Source organism: Schistocerca gregaria, chromosome 6 (assembly GCF_023897955.1).
Source record: "Schistocerca gregaria isolate iqSchGreg1 chromosome 6, iqSchGreg1.2, whole genome shotgun sequence".
Taxonomy (NCBI): Eukaryota; Metazoa; Arthropoda; class Insecta; order Orthoptera; family Acrididae; genus Schistocerca; species Schistocerca gregaria.
The window spans coordinates 188,487,744-188,505,791 of record NC_064925.1 but is presented as its reverse complement, the minus strand read 5'-3'; the positions used below and the strand labels follow the sequence as shown (position 1 = coordinate 188,505,791).

The 18,048-nt window shown below is 42.1% G+C and overlaps 7 non-coding genes across 7 annotated transcripts; all 7 read left to right on the top strand.

The window, feature by feature from the left end:
* The first annotated feature begins 1,952 nt into the window (after positions 1-1,952).
* Positions 1,953-2,059, top strand: LOC126279533 (U6 spliceosomal RNA). Its single transcript, XR_007551008.1, has one exon. It is a non-coding gene; the product is annotated as a U6 spliceosomal RNA (small nuclear RNA).
* A 2,476-nt stretch (positions 2,060-4,535) lies between these two features.
* On the top strand, positions 4,536-4,642 carry LOC126279532 (U6 spliceosomal RNA). Its single transcript, XR_007551007.1, has one exon. It is a non-coding gene; the product is annotated as a U6 spliceosomal RNA (small nuclear RNA).
* Positions 4,643-7,118: 2,476 nt separating this feature from the next.
* Positions 7,119-7,225, top strand: LOC126279531 (U6 spliceosomal RNA). The gene has a single exon (XR_007551006.1). It is a non-coding gene; the product is annotated as a U6 spliceosomal RNA (small nuclear RNA).
* Positions 7,226-9,701: 2,476 nt separating this feature from the next.
* On the top strand, positions 9,702-9,808 carry LOC126279530 (U6 spliceosomal RNA). The gene has a single exon (XR_007551005.1). It is a non-coding gene; the product is annotated as a U6 spliceosomal RNA (small nuclear RNA).
* A 2,476-nt stretch (positions 9,809-12,284) lies between these two features.
* Positions 12,285-12,391, top strand: LOC126279529 (U6 spliceosomal RNA). The gene has a single exon (XR_007551004.1). It is a non-coding gene; the product is annotated as a U6 spliceosomal RNA (small nuclear RNA).
* Positions 12,392-14,867: 2,476 nt separating this feature from the next.
* LOC126279666 (U6 spliceosomal RNA) lies at positions 14,868-14,974 on the top strand. Its single transcript, XR_007551132.1, has one exon. It is a non-coding gene; the product is annotated as a U6 spliceosomal RNA (small nuclear RNA).
* A 2,476-nt stretch (positions 14,975-17,450) lies between these two features.
* LOC126279528 (U6 spliceosomal RNA) lies at positions 17,451-17,557 on the top strand. The gene has a single exon (XR_007551003.1). It is a non-coding gene; the product is annotated as a U6 spliceosomal RNA (small nuclear RNA).
* Positions 17,558-18,048: the final 491 nt, after the last annotated feature.

The window sequence follows — 18,048 nt, the reverse complement described above, 5'->3', positions numbered from 1 at the left end:
TGCATTACCTAATATTTATTTTTCTCTAACGCCTACAAAGCTTCTGGTGCCTGTAAGCCACTATCACATACTGTCTGCACACAGACCCACAATATTTATCTTTATTCATCTTCATGGCTGCAGCTGATGCCATAATTGTTTGAGCAGCATAAACAAACATGTGAAGGAAGGTGTATCTTTCATCATTAAGTGTGCAAGCTACCCCTTTACAGGAAGTTTATTTAACATTATGTTTCAAGTAACTTTCCTAGTGGCCTTGCTATCCAGCTGCAGCCTCATAATACAGACTGCAGGTGACACCTCATCAGGTTCTTAACTGAAGCATATCTGCCTGTGTAATAAGCCACTGCCCTTCACCTAAAAACCAACTATTACTGCAAATCTGTGGTGCATCAGCATGTCATGTACAAATTTCACTGGTGTGACCCACAAAGTATTTTCCCACATGTCTGGCAATCTGCCATTACATACAGTTACCTAAATAAATTCCAAAAGTGTCAGCCAATGAATACCACAACACTGAAGTGTTTAGACAGCAGACCACTATGCTAATATTAACATATAGCATTTAGATGTGAGACTCTACTATTTTGACAGCACTTTGAATCCCATCAATGTGATACAAGTCGATGGTGTTCACAATTGCAGCTGATGCACCTCTCATCCTGTGTCTAGGAGAAAGATTGGACAAACTCTGCATGCAATATTCATCATGTTACATACACAGAAGCTCTACCACATAAGCAGATACAGAGCCAGTCAAGACACAAAACACTAGCAAGCTTCAAGATTTCAGGAATAGACAACTACATCACAAACCAGTTTGTGTCACATGACACCAGTAGCTACTCAGTTATTAACTGCTTTCAAATACTAAATCTATCACTCTTTGTTCTGCACTAGCAATTCTTCCTGCAATAACAACATTCACCAACCTGGATTAGAGCTGATTGACATTTCACAGGAACATAACTACAGCTACTAACACAATGCTAACCTGGTTTCTCTTACCACATGTCCCCTCGATATTTTAGGCTCATTCACACACCTCAATCACAGTGTTTCACTGTTGTCAAGTAGACCTGCCCTGTGTACACCTGGATCAACACAAATATATCACCTGGTATTGTACCGAAAACGGAACTATGTCCATCATTCCTACTACTATCTCACACAAGTCGCATTAACCCATCCATGCCCTAGTAATGACCTACACTGCTGTGTTTCAAAGTGTGCAATACGAATGCTGTTTTTAATTGTTCGTGAGGCTACTGTGTCTCTTCTTGCAGTCACTATTGTCTTCTGGCGCCATTGGATGAATAGAACCATGCTTGGTCTCTGTGGAGTTCCTCAGTAATTTACATGGTCACAGGCTGTGTCTTCTTGTGTTGTACTTGATGTGTGAGTTAAAAGTTGCATTGCATATGAGCACTCTGTAATTAAATCGATAGGTATCGTAAGAAAGTACCACTGCAAGAGTAATGCAATTTGTGTTAGCAGTGAAGACAGTTTGGCCAAAACATTCGCTTGTTTTGAGAGTCTTGAAGACCTGCTACCTGCTCCAGTCAGAGTCATTTATCCCACACATTAGAGAAGTGTGTTTCATACGTATGCCTATAAGACACTAAACTCGGGACGTGAGAACATGGCGACAATAGCTGCCAACACGTCTTGCTGCCACCTAGCGGCAGCTGTGTGAAACTGCTGCTGCTATGGGTGGATGGTGCGAGAGCAAACGACTCTACGATCTAAGTTTTACACCCAAAACTGCCAAATCTACAGTTGACAGAGCTGCCACTTACTAAGAACGACACCTCGCAGTAATTAGTTCACAAATTAGCACTCGGCAGGCCTTGTGTTCCTCGCCAGAGGTGTGTAAACCTACGTCCAAGCCGAACCATGTTTGACGCGACGCCATAACTATATATACAATTTCAGAGGGCTCTTGGAATGTACTCGCTTCGGCGGTACATATACTAAAATTGGAACGATACAGAGAAGATTAGCATGGCCCCTGCGCAAGGATGACACGCAAAATCGTGAAGCGTTCCACATTTTTTTTCGCAATCTCACTCTCTCATGCCTCACATCAGCTGCTAATACCATCAGCCAACTACACAAGTTTCGCTTCATATCTGCACCCACTTGTCACAAACTATGCTCTCCATTTACGCAGTTCTCCTCCACTTTCTTTCATTCACAACAGAACATGACAAAACTGGCAATAAACCTATCCCTTACATCACCAATGCACATCTAAAATGTCACTCTAATAACAAGTCAGCAAGCACACCAAAACCACAAGTACATGTCACTAGCACCCCTTCAACACAAATCACAGCCAGGCTAAGCCTAGCACAGGCAAAAGCCTCTTCTCTTCCTCAGTATCACACTCAGTTGTCACAGCATCTCTTGCTACTGTCTCAATCATGTCATTTCATAACACACACCTACTGCCACACACAACATTTGGAAACCTTACACCAACTTTACACAAGATAGCTGCATGTTCCAAATCTTTCTCACTCACATACTTTCACTTAGACTACTGCTTAAATACACTCTAGCGCTCTAAAATTAGCTTGCATTACCTAATATTTATTTTTCTCTAACGCCTACAAAGCTTCTGGTGCCTGTAAGCCACTATCACATACTGTCTGCACACAGACCCACAATATTTATCTTTATTCATCTTCATGGCTGCAGCTGATGCCATAATTGTTTGAGCAGCATAAACAAACATGTGAAGGAAGGTGTATCTTTCATCATTAAGTGTGCAAGCTACCCCTTTACAGGAAGTTTATTTAACATTATGTTTCAAGTGACTTTCCTAGTGGCATTGCTATCCAGCTGCAGCCTCATAATACAGACTGCAGGTGACACCTCATCAGGTTCTTAACTGAAGCATATCTGCCTGTGTAATAAGCCACTGCCCTTCACCTAAAAACCAACTATTACTGCAAATCTGTGGTGCATCAGCATGTCATGTACAAATTTCACTGGTGTGACCCACAAAGTATTTTCCCACATGTCTGGCAATCTGCCATTACATACAGTTACCTAAATAAATTCCAAAAGTGTCAGCCAATGAATACCACAACACTGAAGTGTTTAGACAGCAGACCAGTATGCTAATATTAACATATAGCATTTAGATGTGAGACTCTACTATTTTGACAGCACTTTGAATCCCATCAATGTGATACAAGTCGATGGTGTTCACAATTGCAGCTGATGCAACTCTCATCCTGTGTCTAGGAGAAAGATTGGACAAACTCTGCATGCAATATTCCTCATGTTACATACACAGAAGCTCTACCACATAAGCAGATACAGAGCCAGTCAAGACACAAAACACTAGCAAGCTTCAAGATTTCAGGAATAGACAACTACATCACAAACCAGTTTGTGTCACATGACACCAGTAGCTACTCAGTTATTAACTGCTTTCAAATACTAAATCTATCACTCTTTGTTCTGCACTAGCAATTCTTCCTGCAATAACAACATTCACCAACCTGGATTACAGCTGATTGACATTTCACAGGAACATAACTACAGCTACTAACACAATGCTAACCTGGTTTCTCTTACCACATGTCCCCTCGATATTTTAGGCTCATTCACACACCTCAATCACAGTGTTTCACTGTTGTCAAGTAGACCTGCCCTGTGTACACCTGGATCAACACAAATATATCACCTGGTATTGTACTGAAAACGGAACTATGTCCATCATTCCTACTACTATCTCACACAAGTCGCATTAACCCATCCATGCCCTAGTAATGACCTACACTGCTGTGTTTCAAAGTGTGCAATACGAATGCTGTTTCTAATGGTTTGTGAGGCTACTGTGTCTCTTCTTGCAGTCACTATTGTCTTCTGGCGCCATTGGATGAATAGAACCATGCTTGGTCTCTGAGGAGTTCCTCAGTAATTTACATGGTCACAGGCTGTGTCTTCTTGTGTTGTACTTGATGTGTGAGTTAAAAGTTGCATTGCATATGAGCACTCTGTAATTAAATCGATAGGTATCGTAAGAAAGTACCACTGCAAGAGTAATGCAATTTGTGTTAGCAGTGAAGACAGTTTGGCCAAAACATTCGCTTGTTTTGAGAGTCTTGAAGACCTGCTACCTGCTCCAGTCAGAGTCATTTATCCCACACATTAGAGAAGTGTGTTTCATACGTATGCCTATAAGACACTAAACTCGGGATGTGAGAACATGGCGACAATAGCTGCCAACACGTCTTGCTGCCGCCTAGCGGCAGCTGTGTGAAACTGCTGCTGCTCTGGGTGGATGGTGCGAGAGCAAACGACTCTACGATCTAAGTTTTACACCCAAAACTGCCAAATCTACAGTTGACAGAGCTGCCACTTACTAAGAACGACACCTCGCAGTAATTAGTTCACAAATTAGCACTTGGCAGGCCTTGTGTTCCTCGCCAGAGCTGTGTAAACCTACGTCCAAGCCGAACCATGTTTGGCGCGACGCCATAACTATATACACAATTTCAGAGGGCTCTTGGAATGTACTCGCTTCGGCGGTACATATACTAAAATTGGAACGATACAGAGAAGATTAGCATGGCCCCTGCGCAAGGATGACACGCAAAATCGTGAAGCGTTCCACATTTTTTTTCGCAATCTCACTCTCTCATGCCTCACATCAGCTGCTAATACCATCAGCCAACTACACAAGTTTCGCTTCATATCTGCACCCACTTGTCACAAACTATGCTCTCCATTTACGCAGTTCTCCTCCACTTTCTTTCATTCACAACAGAACATGACAAAACTGGCAATAAACCTATCCCTTACATCACCAATGCACATCTAAAATGTCACTCTAATAACAAGTCAGCAAGCACACCAAAACCACAAGTACATGTCACTAGCACCCCTTCAACACAAATCACAGCCAGGCTAAGCCTAGCACAGGCAAAAGCCTCTTCTCTTCCTCAGTATCACACTCAGCTGTCACAGCATCTCTTGCTACTGTCTCAATCATGTCATTTCATAACACACACCTACTGCCACACACAACATTTGGAAACCTTACACCAACTTTACACAAGATAGCTGCATGTTCCAAATCTTTCTCACTCACATACTTTCACTTAGACTACTGCTTAAATACACTCTAGCGCTCTAAAATTAGCTTGCATTACCTAATATTTATTTTTCTCTAACGCCTACAAAGCTTCTGGTGCCTGTAAGCCACTATCACATACTGTCTGCACACAGACCCACAATATTTATCTTTATTCATCTTCATGGCTGCAGCTGATGCCATAATTGTTTGAGCAGCATAAACAAACATGTGAAGGAAGGTGTATGTTTCATGATTAAGTGTGCAAGCTACCCCTTTACAGGAAGTTTATTTAACATTATGTTTCAAGTAACTTTCCTAGTGGCCTTGCTATCCAGCTGCAGCCTCATAATACAGACTGCAGGTGACACCTCATCAGGTTCTTAACTGAAGCATATCTGACTGTGTAATAAGCCACTGCCCTTCACCTAAAAACCAACTATTACTGCAAATCTGTGGTGCATCAGCATGTCATGTACAAATTTCACTGGTGTGACCCACAAAGTATTTTCCCACATGTCTGGCAATCTGCCATTACATACAGTTACCTAAATAAATTCCAAAAGTGTCAGCCAATGAATACCACAACACTGAAGTGTTCAGACAGCAGACCAGTATGCTAATATTAACATATAGCATTTAGATGTGAGACTCTACTATTTTGACAGCACTTTGAATCCCATCAATGTGATACAAGTCGATGGTGTTCACAATTGCAGCTGATGCACCTCTCATCCTGTGTCTAGGAGAAAGATTGGACAAACTCTGCATGCAATATTCATCATGTTACATACACAGAAGCTCTACCACATAAGCAGATACAGAGCCAGTCAAGACACAAAACACTAGCAAGCTTCAAGATTTCAGGAATAGACAACTACATCACAAACCAGTTTGTGTCACATGACACCAGTAGCTACTCAGTTATTAACTGCTTTCAAATACTAAATCTATCACTCTTTGTTCTGCACTAGCAATTCTTCCTGCAATAACAACATTCACCAACCTGGATTAGAGCTGATTGACATTTCACAGGAACATAACTACAGCTACTAACACAATGCTAACCTGGTTTCTCTTACCACATGTCCCCTCGATATTTTAGGCTCATTCACACACCTCAATCACAGTGTTTCACTGTTGTCAAGTAGACCTGCCCTGTGTACACCTGGATCAACACAAATATATCACCTGGTATTGTACTGAAAACGGAACTATGTCCATCATTCCTACTACTATCTCACACAAGTCGCATTAACCCATCCATGCCCTAGTAATGACCTACACTGCTGTGTTTCAAAGTGTGCAATACGAATGCTGTTTTTAATGGTTTGTGAGGCTACTGTGTCTCTTCTTGCAGTCACTATTGTCTTCTGGCGCCATTGGATGAATAGAACCATGCTTGGTCTCTGTGGAGTTCCTCAGTAATTTACATGGTCACAGGCTGTGTCTTCTTGTGTTGTACTTGATGTGTGAGTTAAAAGTTGCATTGCATATGAGCACTCTGTAATTAAATCGATAGGTATCGTAAGAAAGTACCACTGCAAGAGTAATGCAATTTGTGTTAGCAGTGAAGACAGTTTGGCCAAAACATTCGCTTGTTTTGAGAGTCTTGAAGACCTGCTACCTGCTCCAGTCAGAGTCATTTATCCCACACATTAGAGAAGTGTGTTTCATACGTATGCCTATAAGACACTAAACTCGGGATGTGAGAACATGGCGACAATAGCTGCCAACACGTCTTGCTGCCGCCTAGCGGCAGCTGTGTGAAACTGCTGCTGCTCTGGGTGGATGGTGCGAGAGCAAACGACTCTACGATCTAAGTTTTACACCCAAAACTGCCAAATCTACAGTTGACAGAGCTGCCACTTACTAAGAACGACACCTCGCAGTAATTAGTTCACAAATTAGCACTCGGCAGGCCTTGTGTTCCTCGCCAGAGCTGTGTAAACCTACGTCCAAGCCGAACCATGTTTGACGCGACGCCATAACTATATATACAATTTCAGAGGGCTCTTGGAATGTACTCGCTTCGGCGGTACATATACTAAAATTGGAACGATACAGAGAAGATTAGCATGGCCCCTGCGCAAGGATGACACGCAAAATCGTGAAGCGTTCCACATTTTTTTTCGCAATCTCACTCTCTCATGCCTCACATCAGCTGCTAATACCATCAGCCAACTACACAAGTTTCGCTTCATATCTGCACCCACTTGTCACAAACTATGCTCTCCATTTACGCAGTTCTCCTCCACTTTCTTTCATTCACAACAGAACATGACAAAACTGGCAATAAACCTATCCCTTACATCACCAATGCACATCTAAAATGTCACTCTAATAACAAGTCAGCAAGCACACCAAAACCACAAGTACATGTCACTAGCACCCCTTCAACACAAATCACAGCCAGGCTAAGCCTAGCACAGGCAAAAGCCTCTTCTCTTCCTCAGTATCACACTCAGCTGTCACAGCATCTCTTGCTACTGTCTCAATCATGTCATTTCATAACACACACCTACTGCCACACACAACATTTGGAAACCTTACACCAACTTTACACAAGATAGCTGCATGTTCCAAATCTTTCTCACTCACATACTTTCACTTAGACTACTGCTTAAATACACTCTAGCGCTCTAAAATTAGCTTGCATTACCTAATATTTATTTTTCTCTAACGCCTACAAAGCTTCTGGTGCCTGTAAGCCACTATCACATACTGTCTGCACACAGACCCACAATATTTATCTTTATTCATCTTCATGGCTGCAGCTGATGCCATAATTGTTTGAGCAGCATAAACAAACATGTGAAGGAAGGTGTATCTTTCATCATTAAGTGTGCAAGCTACCCCTTTACAGGAAGTTTATTTAACATTATGTTTCAAGTAACTTTCCTAGTGGCCTTGCTATCCAGCTGCAGCCTCATAATACAGACTGCAGGTGACACCTCATCAGGTTCTTAACTGAAGCATATCTGCCTGTGTAATAAGCCACTGCCCTTCACCTAAAAACCAACTATTACTGCAAATCTGTGGTGCATCAGCATGTCATGTACAAATTTCACTGGTGTGACCCACAAAGTATTTTCCCACATGTCTGGCAATCTGCCATTACATACAGTTACCTAAATAAATTCCAAAAGTGTCAGCCAATGAATACCACAACACTGAAGTGTTTAGACAGCAGACCAGTATGCTAATATTAACATATAGCATTTAGATGTGAGACTCTACTATTTTGACAGCACTTTGAATCCCATCAATGTGATACAAGTCGATGGTGTTCACAATTGCAGCTGATGCACCTCTCATCCTGTGTCTAGGAGAAAGATTGGACAAACTCTGCATGCAATATTCATCATGTTACATACACAGAAGCTCTACCACATAAGCAGATACAGAGCCAGTCAAGACACAAAACACTAGCAAGCTTCAAGATTTCAGGAATAGACAACTACATCACAAACCAGTTTGTGTCACATGACACCAGTAGCTACTCAGTTATTAACTGCTTTCAAATACTAAATCTATCACTCTTTGTTCTGCACTAGCAATTCTTCCTGCAATAACAACATTCACCAACCTGGATTAGAGCTGATTGACATTTCACAGGAACATAACTACAGCTACTAACACAATGCTAACCTGGTTTCTCTTACCACATGTCCCCTCGATATTTTAGGCTCATTCACACACCTCAATCACAGTGTTTCACTGTTGTCAAGTAGACCTGCCCTGTGTACACCTGGATCAACACAAATATATCACCTGGTATTGTACTGAAAACGGAACTATGTCCATCATTCCTACTACTATCTCACACAAGTCGCATTAACCCATCCATGCCCTAGTAATGACCTACACTGCTGTGTTTCAAAGTGTGCAATACGAATGCTGTTTCTAATGGTTTGTGAGGCTACTGTGTCTCTTCTTGCAGTCACTATTGTCTTCTGGCGCCATTGGATGAATAGAACCATGCTTGGTCTCTGTGGAGTTCCTCAGTAATTTACATGGTCACAGGCTGTGTCTTCTTGTGTTGTACTTGATGTGTGAGTTAAAAGTTGCATTGCATATGAGCACTCTGTAATTAAATCGATAGGTATCGTAAGAAAGTACCACTGCAAGAGTAATGCAATTTGTGTTAGCAGTGAAGACAGTTTGGCCAAAACATTCGCTTGTTTTGAGAGTCTTGAAGACCTGCTACCTGCTCCAGTCAGAGTCATTTATCCCACACATTAGAGAAGTGTGTTTCATACGTATGCCTATAAGACACTAAACTCGGGATGTGAGAACATGGCGACAATAGCTGCCAACACGTCTTGCTGCCGCCTAGCGGCAGCTGTGTGAAACTGCTGCTGCTCTGGGTGGATGGTGCGAGAGCAAACGACTCTACGATCTAAGTTTTACACCCAAAACTGCCAAATCTACAGTTGACAGAGCTGCCACTTACTAAGAACGACACCTCGCAGTAATTAGTTCACAAATTAGCACTTGGCAGGCCTTGTGTTCCTCGCCAGAGCTGTGTAAACCTACGTCCAAGCCGAACCATGTTTGGCGCGACGCCATAACTATATACACAATTTCAGAGGGCTCCTCGAATGTACTCGCTTCGGCGGTACATATACTAAAATTGGAACGATACAGAGAAGATTAGCATGGCCCCTGCGCAAGGATGACACGCAAAATCGTGAAGCGTTCCACATTTTTCTTCGCAATCTCACTCTCTCATGCCTCACATCAGCTGCTAATACCATCAGCCAACTACACAAGTTTCGCTTCATATCTGCACCCACTTGTCACAAACTATGCTCTCCATTTACGCAGTTCTCCTCCACTTTCTTTCATTCACAACAGAACATGACAAAACTGGCAATAAACCTATCCCTTACATCACCAATGCACATCTAAAATGTCACTCTAATAACAAGTCAGCAAGCACACCAAAACCACAAGTACATGTCACTAGCACCCCTTCAACACAAATCACAGCCAGGCTAAGCCTAGCACAGGCAAAAGCCTCTTCTCTTCCTCAGTATCACACTCAGCTGTCACAGCATCTCTTGCTACTGTCTCAATCATGTCATTTCATAACACACACCTACTGCCACACACAACATTTGGAAACCTTACACCAACTTTACACAAGATAGCTGCATGTTCCAAATCTTTCTCACTCACATACTTTCACTTAGACTACTGCTTAAATACACTCTAGCGCTCTAAAATTAGCTTGCATTACCTAATATTTATTTTTCTCTAACGCCTACAAAGCTTCTGGTGCCTGTAAGCCACTATCACATACTGTCTGCACACAGACCCACAATATTTATCTTTATTCATCTTCATGGCTGCAGCTGATGCCATAATTGTTTGAGCAGCATAAACAAACATGTGAAGGAAGGTGTATGTTTCATGATTAAGTGTGCAAGCTACCCCTTTACAGGAAGTTTATTTAACATTATGTTTCAAGTAACTTTCCTAGTGGCCTTGCTATCCAGCTGCAGCCTCATAATACAGACTGCAGGTGACACCTCATCAGGTTCTTAACTGAAGCATATCTGACTGTGTAATAAGCCACTGCCCTTCACCTAAAAACCAACTATTACTGCAAATCTGTGGTGCATCAGCATGTCATGTACAAATTTCACTGGTGTGACCCACAAAGTATTTTCCCACATGTCTGGCAATCTGCCATTACATACAGTTACCTAAATAAATTCCAAAAGTGTCAGCCAATGAATACCACAACACTGAAGTGTTCAGACAGCAGACCAGTATGCTAATATTAACATATAGCATTTAGATGTGAGACTCTACTATTTTGACAGCACTTTGAATCCCATCAATGTGATACAAGTCGATGGTGTTCACAATTGCAGCTGATGCACCTCTCATCCTGTGTCTAGGAGAAAGATTGGACAAACTCTGCATGCAATATTCATCATGTTACATACACAGAAGCTCTACCACATAAGCAGATACAGAGCCAGTCAAGACACAAAACACTAGCAAGCTTCAAGATTTCAGGAATAGACAACTACATCACAAACCAGTTTGTGTCACATGACACCAGTAGCTACTCAGTTATTAACTGCTTTCAAATACTAAATCTATCACTCTTTGTTCTGCACTAGCAATTCTTCCTGCAATAACAACATTCACCAACCTGGATTAGAGCTGATTGACATTTCACAGGAACATAACTACAGCTACTAACACAATGCTAACCTGGTTTCTCTTACCACATGTCCCCTCGATATTTTAGGCTCATTCACACACCTCAATCACAGTGTTTCACTGTTGTCAAGTAGACCTGCCCTGTGTACACCTGGATCAACACAAATATATCACCTGGTATTGTACTGAAAACGGAACTATGCCCATCATTCCTACTACTATCTCACACAAGTCGCATTAACCCATCCATGCCCTAGTAATGACCTACACTGCTGTGTTTCAAAGTGTGCAATACGAATGCTGTTTTTAATGGTTTGTGAGGCTACTGTGTCTCTTCTTGCAGTCACTATTGTCTTCTGGCGCCATTGGATGAATAGAACCATGCTTGGTCTCTGTGGAGTTCCTCAGTAATTTACATGGTCACAGGCTGTGTCTTCTTGTGTTGTACTTGATGTGTGAGTTAAAAGTTGCATTGCATATGAGCACTCTGTAATTAAATCGATAGGTATCGTAAGAAAGTACCACTGCAAGAGTAATGCAATTTGTGTTAGCAGTGAAGACAGTTTGGCCAAAACATTCGCTTGTTTTGAGAGTCTTGAAGACCTGCTACCTGCTCCAGTCAGAGTCATTTATCCCACACATTAGAGAAGTGTGTTTCATACGTATGCCTATAAGACACTAAACTCGGGATGTGAGAACATGGCGACAATAGCTGCCAACACGTCTTGCTGCCGCCTAGCGGCAGCTGTGTGAAACTGCTGCTGCTCTGGGTGGATGGTGCGAGAGCAAACGACTCTACGATCTAAGTTTTACACCCAAAACTGCCAAATCTACAGTTGACAGAGCTGCCACTTACTAAGAACGACACCTCGCAGTAATTAGTTCACAAATTAGCACTCGGCAGGCCTTGTGTTCCTCGCCAGAGCTGTGTAAACCTACGTCCAAGCCGAACCATGTTTGACGCGACGCCATAACTATATATACAATTTCAGAGGGCTCTTGGAATGTACTCGCTTCGGCGGTACATATACTAAAATTGGAACGATACAGAGAAGATTAGCATGGCCCCTGCGCAAGGATGACACGCAAAATCGTGAAGCGTTCCACATTTTTTTTCGCAATCTCACTCTCTCATGCCTCACATCAGCTGCTAATACCATCAGCCAACTACACAAGTTTCGCTTCATATCTGCACCCACTTGTCACAAACTATGCTCTCCATTTACGCAGTTCTCCTCCACTTTCTTTCATTCACAACAGAACATGACAAAACTGGCAATAAACCTATCCCTTACATCACCAATGCACATCTAAAATGTCACTCTAATAACAAGTCAGCAAGCACACCAAAACCACAAGTACATGTCACTAGCACCCCTTCAACACAAATCACAGCCAGGCTAAGCCTAGCACAGGCAAAAGCCTCTTCTCTTCCTCAGTATCACACTCAGCTGTCACAGCATCTCTTGCTACTGTCTCAATCATGTCATTTCATAACACACACCTACTGCCACACACAACATTTGGAAACCTTACACCAACTTTACACAAGATAGCTGCATGTTCCAAATCTTTCTCACTCACATACTTTCACTTAGACTACTGCTTAAATACACTCTAGCGCTCTAAAATTAGCTTGCATTACCTAATATTTATTTTTCTCTAACGCCTACAAAGCTTCTGGTGCCTGTAAGCCACTATCACATACTGTCTGCACACAGACCCACAATATTTATCTTTATTCATCTTCATGGCTGCAGCTGATGCCATAATTGTTTGAGCAGCATAAACAAACATGTGAAGGAAGGTGTATCTTTCATCATTAAGTGTGCAAGCTACCCCTTTACAGGAAGTTTATTTAACATTATGTTTCAAGTAACTTTCCTAGTGGCCTTGCTATCCAGCTGCAGCCTCATAATACAGACTGCAGGTGACACCTCATCAGGTTCTTAACTGAAGCATATCTGCCTGTGTAATAAGCCACTGCCCTTCACCTAAAAACCAACTATTACTGCAAATCTGTGGTGCATCAGCATGTCATGTACAAATTTCACTGGTGTGACCCACAAAGTATTTTCCCACATGTCTGGCAATCTGCCATTACATACAGTTACCTAAATAAATTCCAAAAGTGTCAGCCAATGAATACCACAACACTGAAGTGTTTAGACAGCAGACCAGTATGCTAATATTAACATATAGCATTTAGATGTGAGACTCTACTATTTTGACAGCACTTTGAATCCCATCAATGTGATACAAGTCGATGGTGTTCACAATTGCAGCTGATGCACCTCTCATCCTGTGTCTAGGAGAAAGATTGGACAAACTCTGCATGCAATATTCATCATGTTACATACACAGAAGCTCTACCACATAAGCAGATACAGAGCCAGTCAAGACACAAAACACTAGCAAGCTTCAAGATTTCAGGAATAGACAACTACATCACAAACCAGTTTGTGTCACATGACACCAGTAGCTACTCAGTTATTAACTGCTTTCAAATACTAAATCTATCACTCTTTGTTCTGCACTAGCAATTCTTCCTGCAATAACAACATTCACCAACCTGGATTACAGCTGATTGACATTTCACAGGAACATAACTACAGCTACTAACACAATGCTAACCTGGTTTCTCTTACCACATGTCCCCTCGATATTTTAGGCTCATTCACACACCTCAATCACAGTGTTTCACTGTTGTCAAGTAGACCTGCCCTGTGTACACCTGGATCAACACAAATATATCACCTGGTATTGTACTGAAAACGGAACTATGTCCATCATTCCTACTACTATCTCACACAAGTCGCATTAACCCATCCATGCCCTAGTAATGACCTACACTGCTGTGTTTCAAAGTGTGCAATACGAATGCTGTTTCTAATGGTTTGTGAGGCTACTGTGTCTCTTCTTGCAGTCACTATTGTCTTCTGGCGCCATTGGATGAATAGAACCATGCTTGGTCTCTGTGGAGTTCCTCAGTAATTTACATGGTCACAGGCTGTGTCTTCTTGTGTTGTACTTGATGTGTGAGTTAAAAGTTGCATTGCATATGAGCACTCTGTAATTAAATCGATAGGTATCGTAAGAAAGTACCACTGCAAGAGTAATGCAATTTGTGTTAGCAGTGAAGACACTTTGGCCAAAATATTCGCTTGTTTTGAGAGTCTTGAAGACCTGCTACCTGCTCCAGTCAGAGTCATTTATCCCACACATTAGAGAAGTGTGTTTCATACGTATGCCTATAAGACACTAAACTCGGGATGTGAGAACATGGCGACAATAGCTGCCAACACGTCTTGCTGCCGCCTAGCGGCAGCTGTGTGAAACTGCTGCTGCTCTGGGTGGATGGTGCGAGAGCAAACAACTCTACGATCTAAGTTTTACACCCAAAACTGCCAAATCTACAGTTGACAGAGCTGCCACTTACTAAGAACGACACCTCGCAGTAATTAGTTCACAAATTAGCACTCGGCAGGCCTTGTGTTCCTCGCCAGAGCTGTGTAAACCTACGTCCAAGCCGAACCATGTTTGACGCGACGCCATAACTAAATATACAATTTCAGAGGGCTCTTGGAATGTACTCGCTTCGGCGGTACATATACTAAAATTGGAACGATACAGAGAAGATTAGCATGGCCCTTGCGCAAGGATGACACGCAAAATCGTGAAGCGTTCCACATTTTTTTTCGCAATCTCACTCTCTCATGCCTCACATCAGCTGCTAATACCATCAGCCAACTACACAAGTTTCGCTTCATATCTGCACCCACTTGTCACAAACTATGCTCTCCATTTACGCAGTTCTCCTCCACTTTCTTTCATTCACAACAGAACATGACAAAACTGGCAATAAACCTATCCCTTACATCACCAATGCACATCTAAAATGTCACTCTAATAACAAGTCAGCAAGCACACCAAAACCACAAGTACATGTCACTAGCACCCCTTCAACACAAATCACAGCCAGGCTAAGCCTAGCACAGGCAAAAGCCTCTTCTCTTCCTCAGTATCACACTCAGTTGTCACAGCATCTCTTGCTACTGTCTCAATCATGTCATTTCATAACACACACCTACTGCCACACACAACATTTGGAAACCTTACACCAACTTTACACAAGATAGCTGCATGTTCCAAATCTTTCTCACTCACATACTTTCACTTAGACTACTGCTTAAATACACTCTAGCGCTCTAAAATTAGCTTGCATTACCTAATATTTATTTTTCTCTAACGCCTACAAAGCTTCTGGTGCCTGTAAGCCACTATCACATACTGTCTGCACACAGACCCACAATATTTATCTTTATTCATCTTCATGGCTGCAGCTGATGCCATAATTGTTTGAGCAGCATAAACAAACATGTGAAGGAAGGTGTATCTTTCATGATTAAGTGTGCAAGCTACCCCTTTACAGGAAGTTTATTTAACATTATGTTTCAAGTAACTTTCCTAGTGGCCTTGCTATCCAGCTGCAGCCTCATAATACAGACTGCAGGTGACACCTCATCAGGTTCTTAACTGAAGCATATCTGCCTGTGTAATAAGCCACTGCCCTTCACCTAAAAACCAACTATTACTGCAAATCTGTGGTGCATCAGCATGTCATGTACAAATTTCACTGGTGTGACCCACAAAGTATTTTCCCACATGTCTGGCAATCTGCCATTACATACAGTTACCTAAATAAATTCCAAAAGTGTCAGCCAATGAATACCACAACACTGAAGTGTTTAGACAGCAGACCAGTATGCTAATATTAACATATAGCATTTAGATGTGAGACTCTACTATTTTGACAGCACTTTGAATCCCATCAATGTGATACAAGTCGATGGTGTTCACAATTGCAGCTGATGCACCTCTCATCCTGTGTCTAGGAGAAAGATTGGACAAACTCTGCATGCAATATTCATCATGTTACATACACAGAAGCTCTACCACATAAGCAGATACAGAGCCAGTCAAGACACAAAACACTAGCAAGCTTCAAGATTTCAGGAATAGACAACTACATCACAAACCAGTTTGTGTCACATGACACCAGTAGCTACTCAGTTATTAACTGCTTTCAAATACTAAATCTATCACTCTTTGTTCTGCACTAGCAATTCTTCCTGCAATAACAACATTCACCAACCTGGATTACAGCTGATTGACATTTCACAGGAACATAACTACAGCTACTAACACAATGCTAACCTGGTTTCTCTTACCACATGTCCCCTCGATATTTTAGGCTCATTCACACACCTCAATCACAGTGTTTCACTGTTGTCAAGTAGACCTGCCCTGTGTACACCTGGATCAACACAAATATATCACCTGGTATTGTACTGAAAACGGAACTATGTCCATCATTCCTACTACTATCTCACACAAGTCGCATTAACCCATCCATGCCCTAGTAATGACCTACACTGCTGTGTTTCAAAGTGTGCAATACGAATGCTGTTTTTAATGGTTTGTGAGGCTACTGTGTCTCTTCTTGCAGTCACTATTGTCTTCTGGCGCCATTGGATGAATAGAACCATGCTTGGTCTCTGTGGAGTTCCTCAGTAATTTACATGGTCACAGGCTGTGTCTTCTTGTGTTGTACTTGATGTGTGAGTTAAAAGTTGCATTGCATATGAGCACTCTGTAATTAAATCGATAGGTATCGTAAGAAAGTACCACTGCAAGAGTAATGCAATTTGTGTTAGCAGTGAAGACAGTTTGGCCAAAACATTCGCTTGTTTTGAGAGTCTTGAAGACCTGCTACCTGCTCCAGTCAGAGTCATTTATCCCACACATTAGAGAAGTGTGTTTCATACGTATGCCTATAAGACACTAAACTCGGGATGTGAGAACATGGCGACAATAGCTGCCAACACGTCTTGCTGCCGCCTAGCGGCAGCTGTGTGAAACTGCTGCTGCTATGGGTGGATGGTGCGAGAGCAAACAACTCTACGATCTAAGTTTTACACCCAAAACTGCCAAATCTACAGTTGACAGAGCTGCCACTTACTAAGAACGACACCTCGCAGTAATTAGTTCACAAATTAGCACTCGGCAGGCCTTGTGTTCCTCGCCAGAGCTGTGTAAACCTACGTCCAAGCCGAACCATGTTTGACGCGACGCCATAACTAAATATACAATTTCAGAGGGCTCTTGGAATGTACTCGCTTCGGCGGTACATATACTAAAATTGGAACGATACAGAGAAGATTAGCATGGCCCCTGCGCAAGGATGACACGCAAAATCGTGAAGCGTTCCACATTTTTTTTCGCAATCTCACTCTCTCATGCCTCACATCAGCTGCTAATACCATCAGCCAACTACACAAGTTTCGCTTCATATCTGCACCCACTTGTCACAAACTATGCTCTCCATTTACGCAGTTCTCCTCCACTTTCTTTCATTCACAACAGAACATGACAAAACTGGCAATAAACCTATCCCTTACATCACCAATGCACATCTAAAATGTCACTCTAATAACAAGTCAGCAAGCACACCAAAACCACAAGTACATGTCACTAGCACCCCTTCAACACAAATCACAGCCAGGCTAAGCCTAGCACAGGCAAAAGCCTCTTCTCTTCCTCAGTATCACACTCAGCTGTCACAGCATCTCTTGCTACTGTCTCAATCATGTCATTTCATAACACACACCTACTGCCACACACAACATTTGGAAACCTTACACCAACTTTACACAAGATAGCTGCATGTTCCAAATCTTTCTCACTCACATACTTTCACTTAGACTACT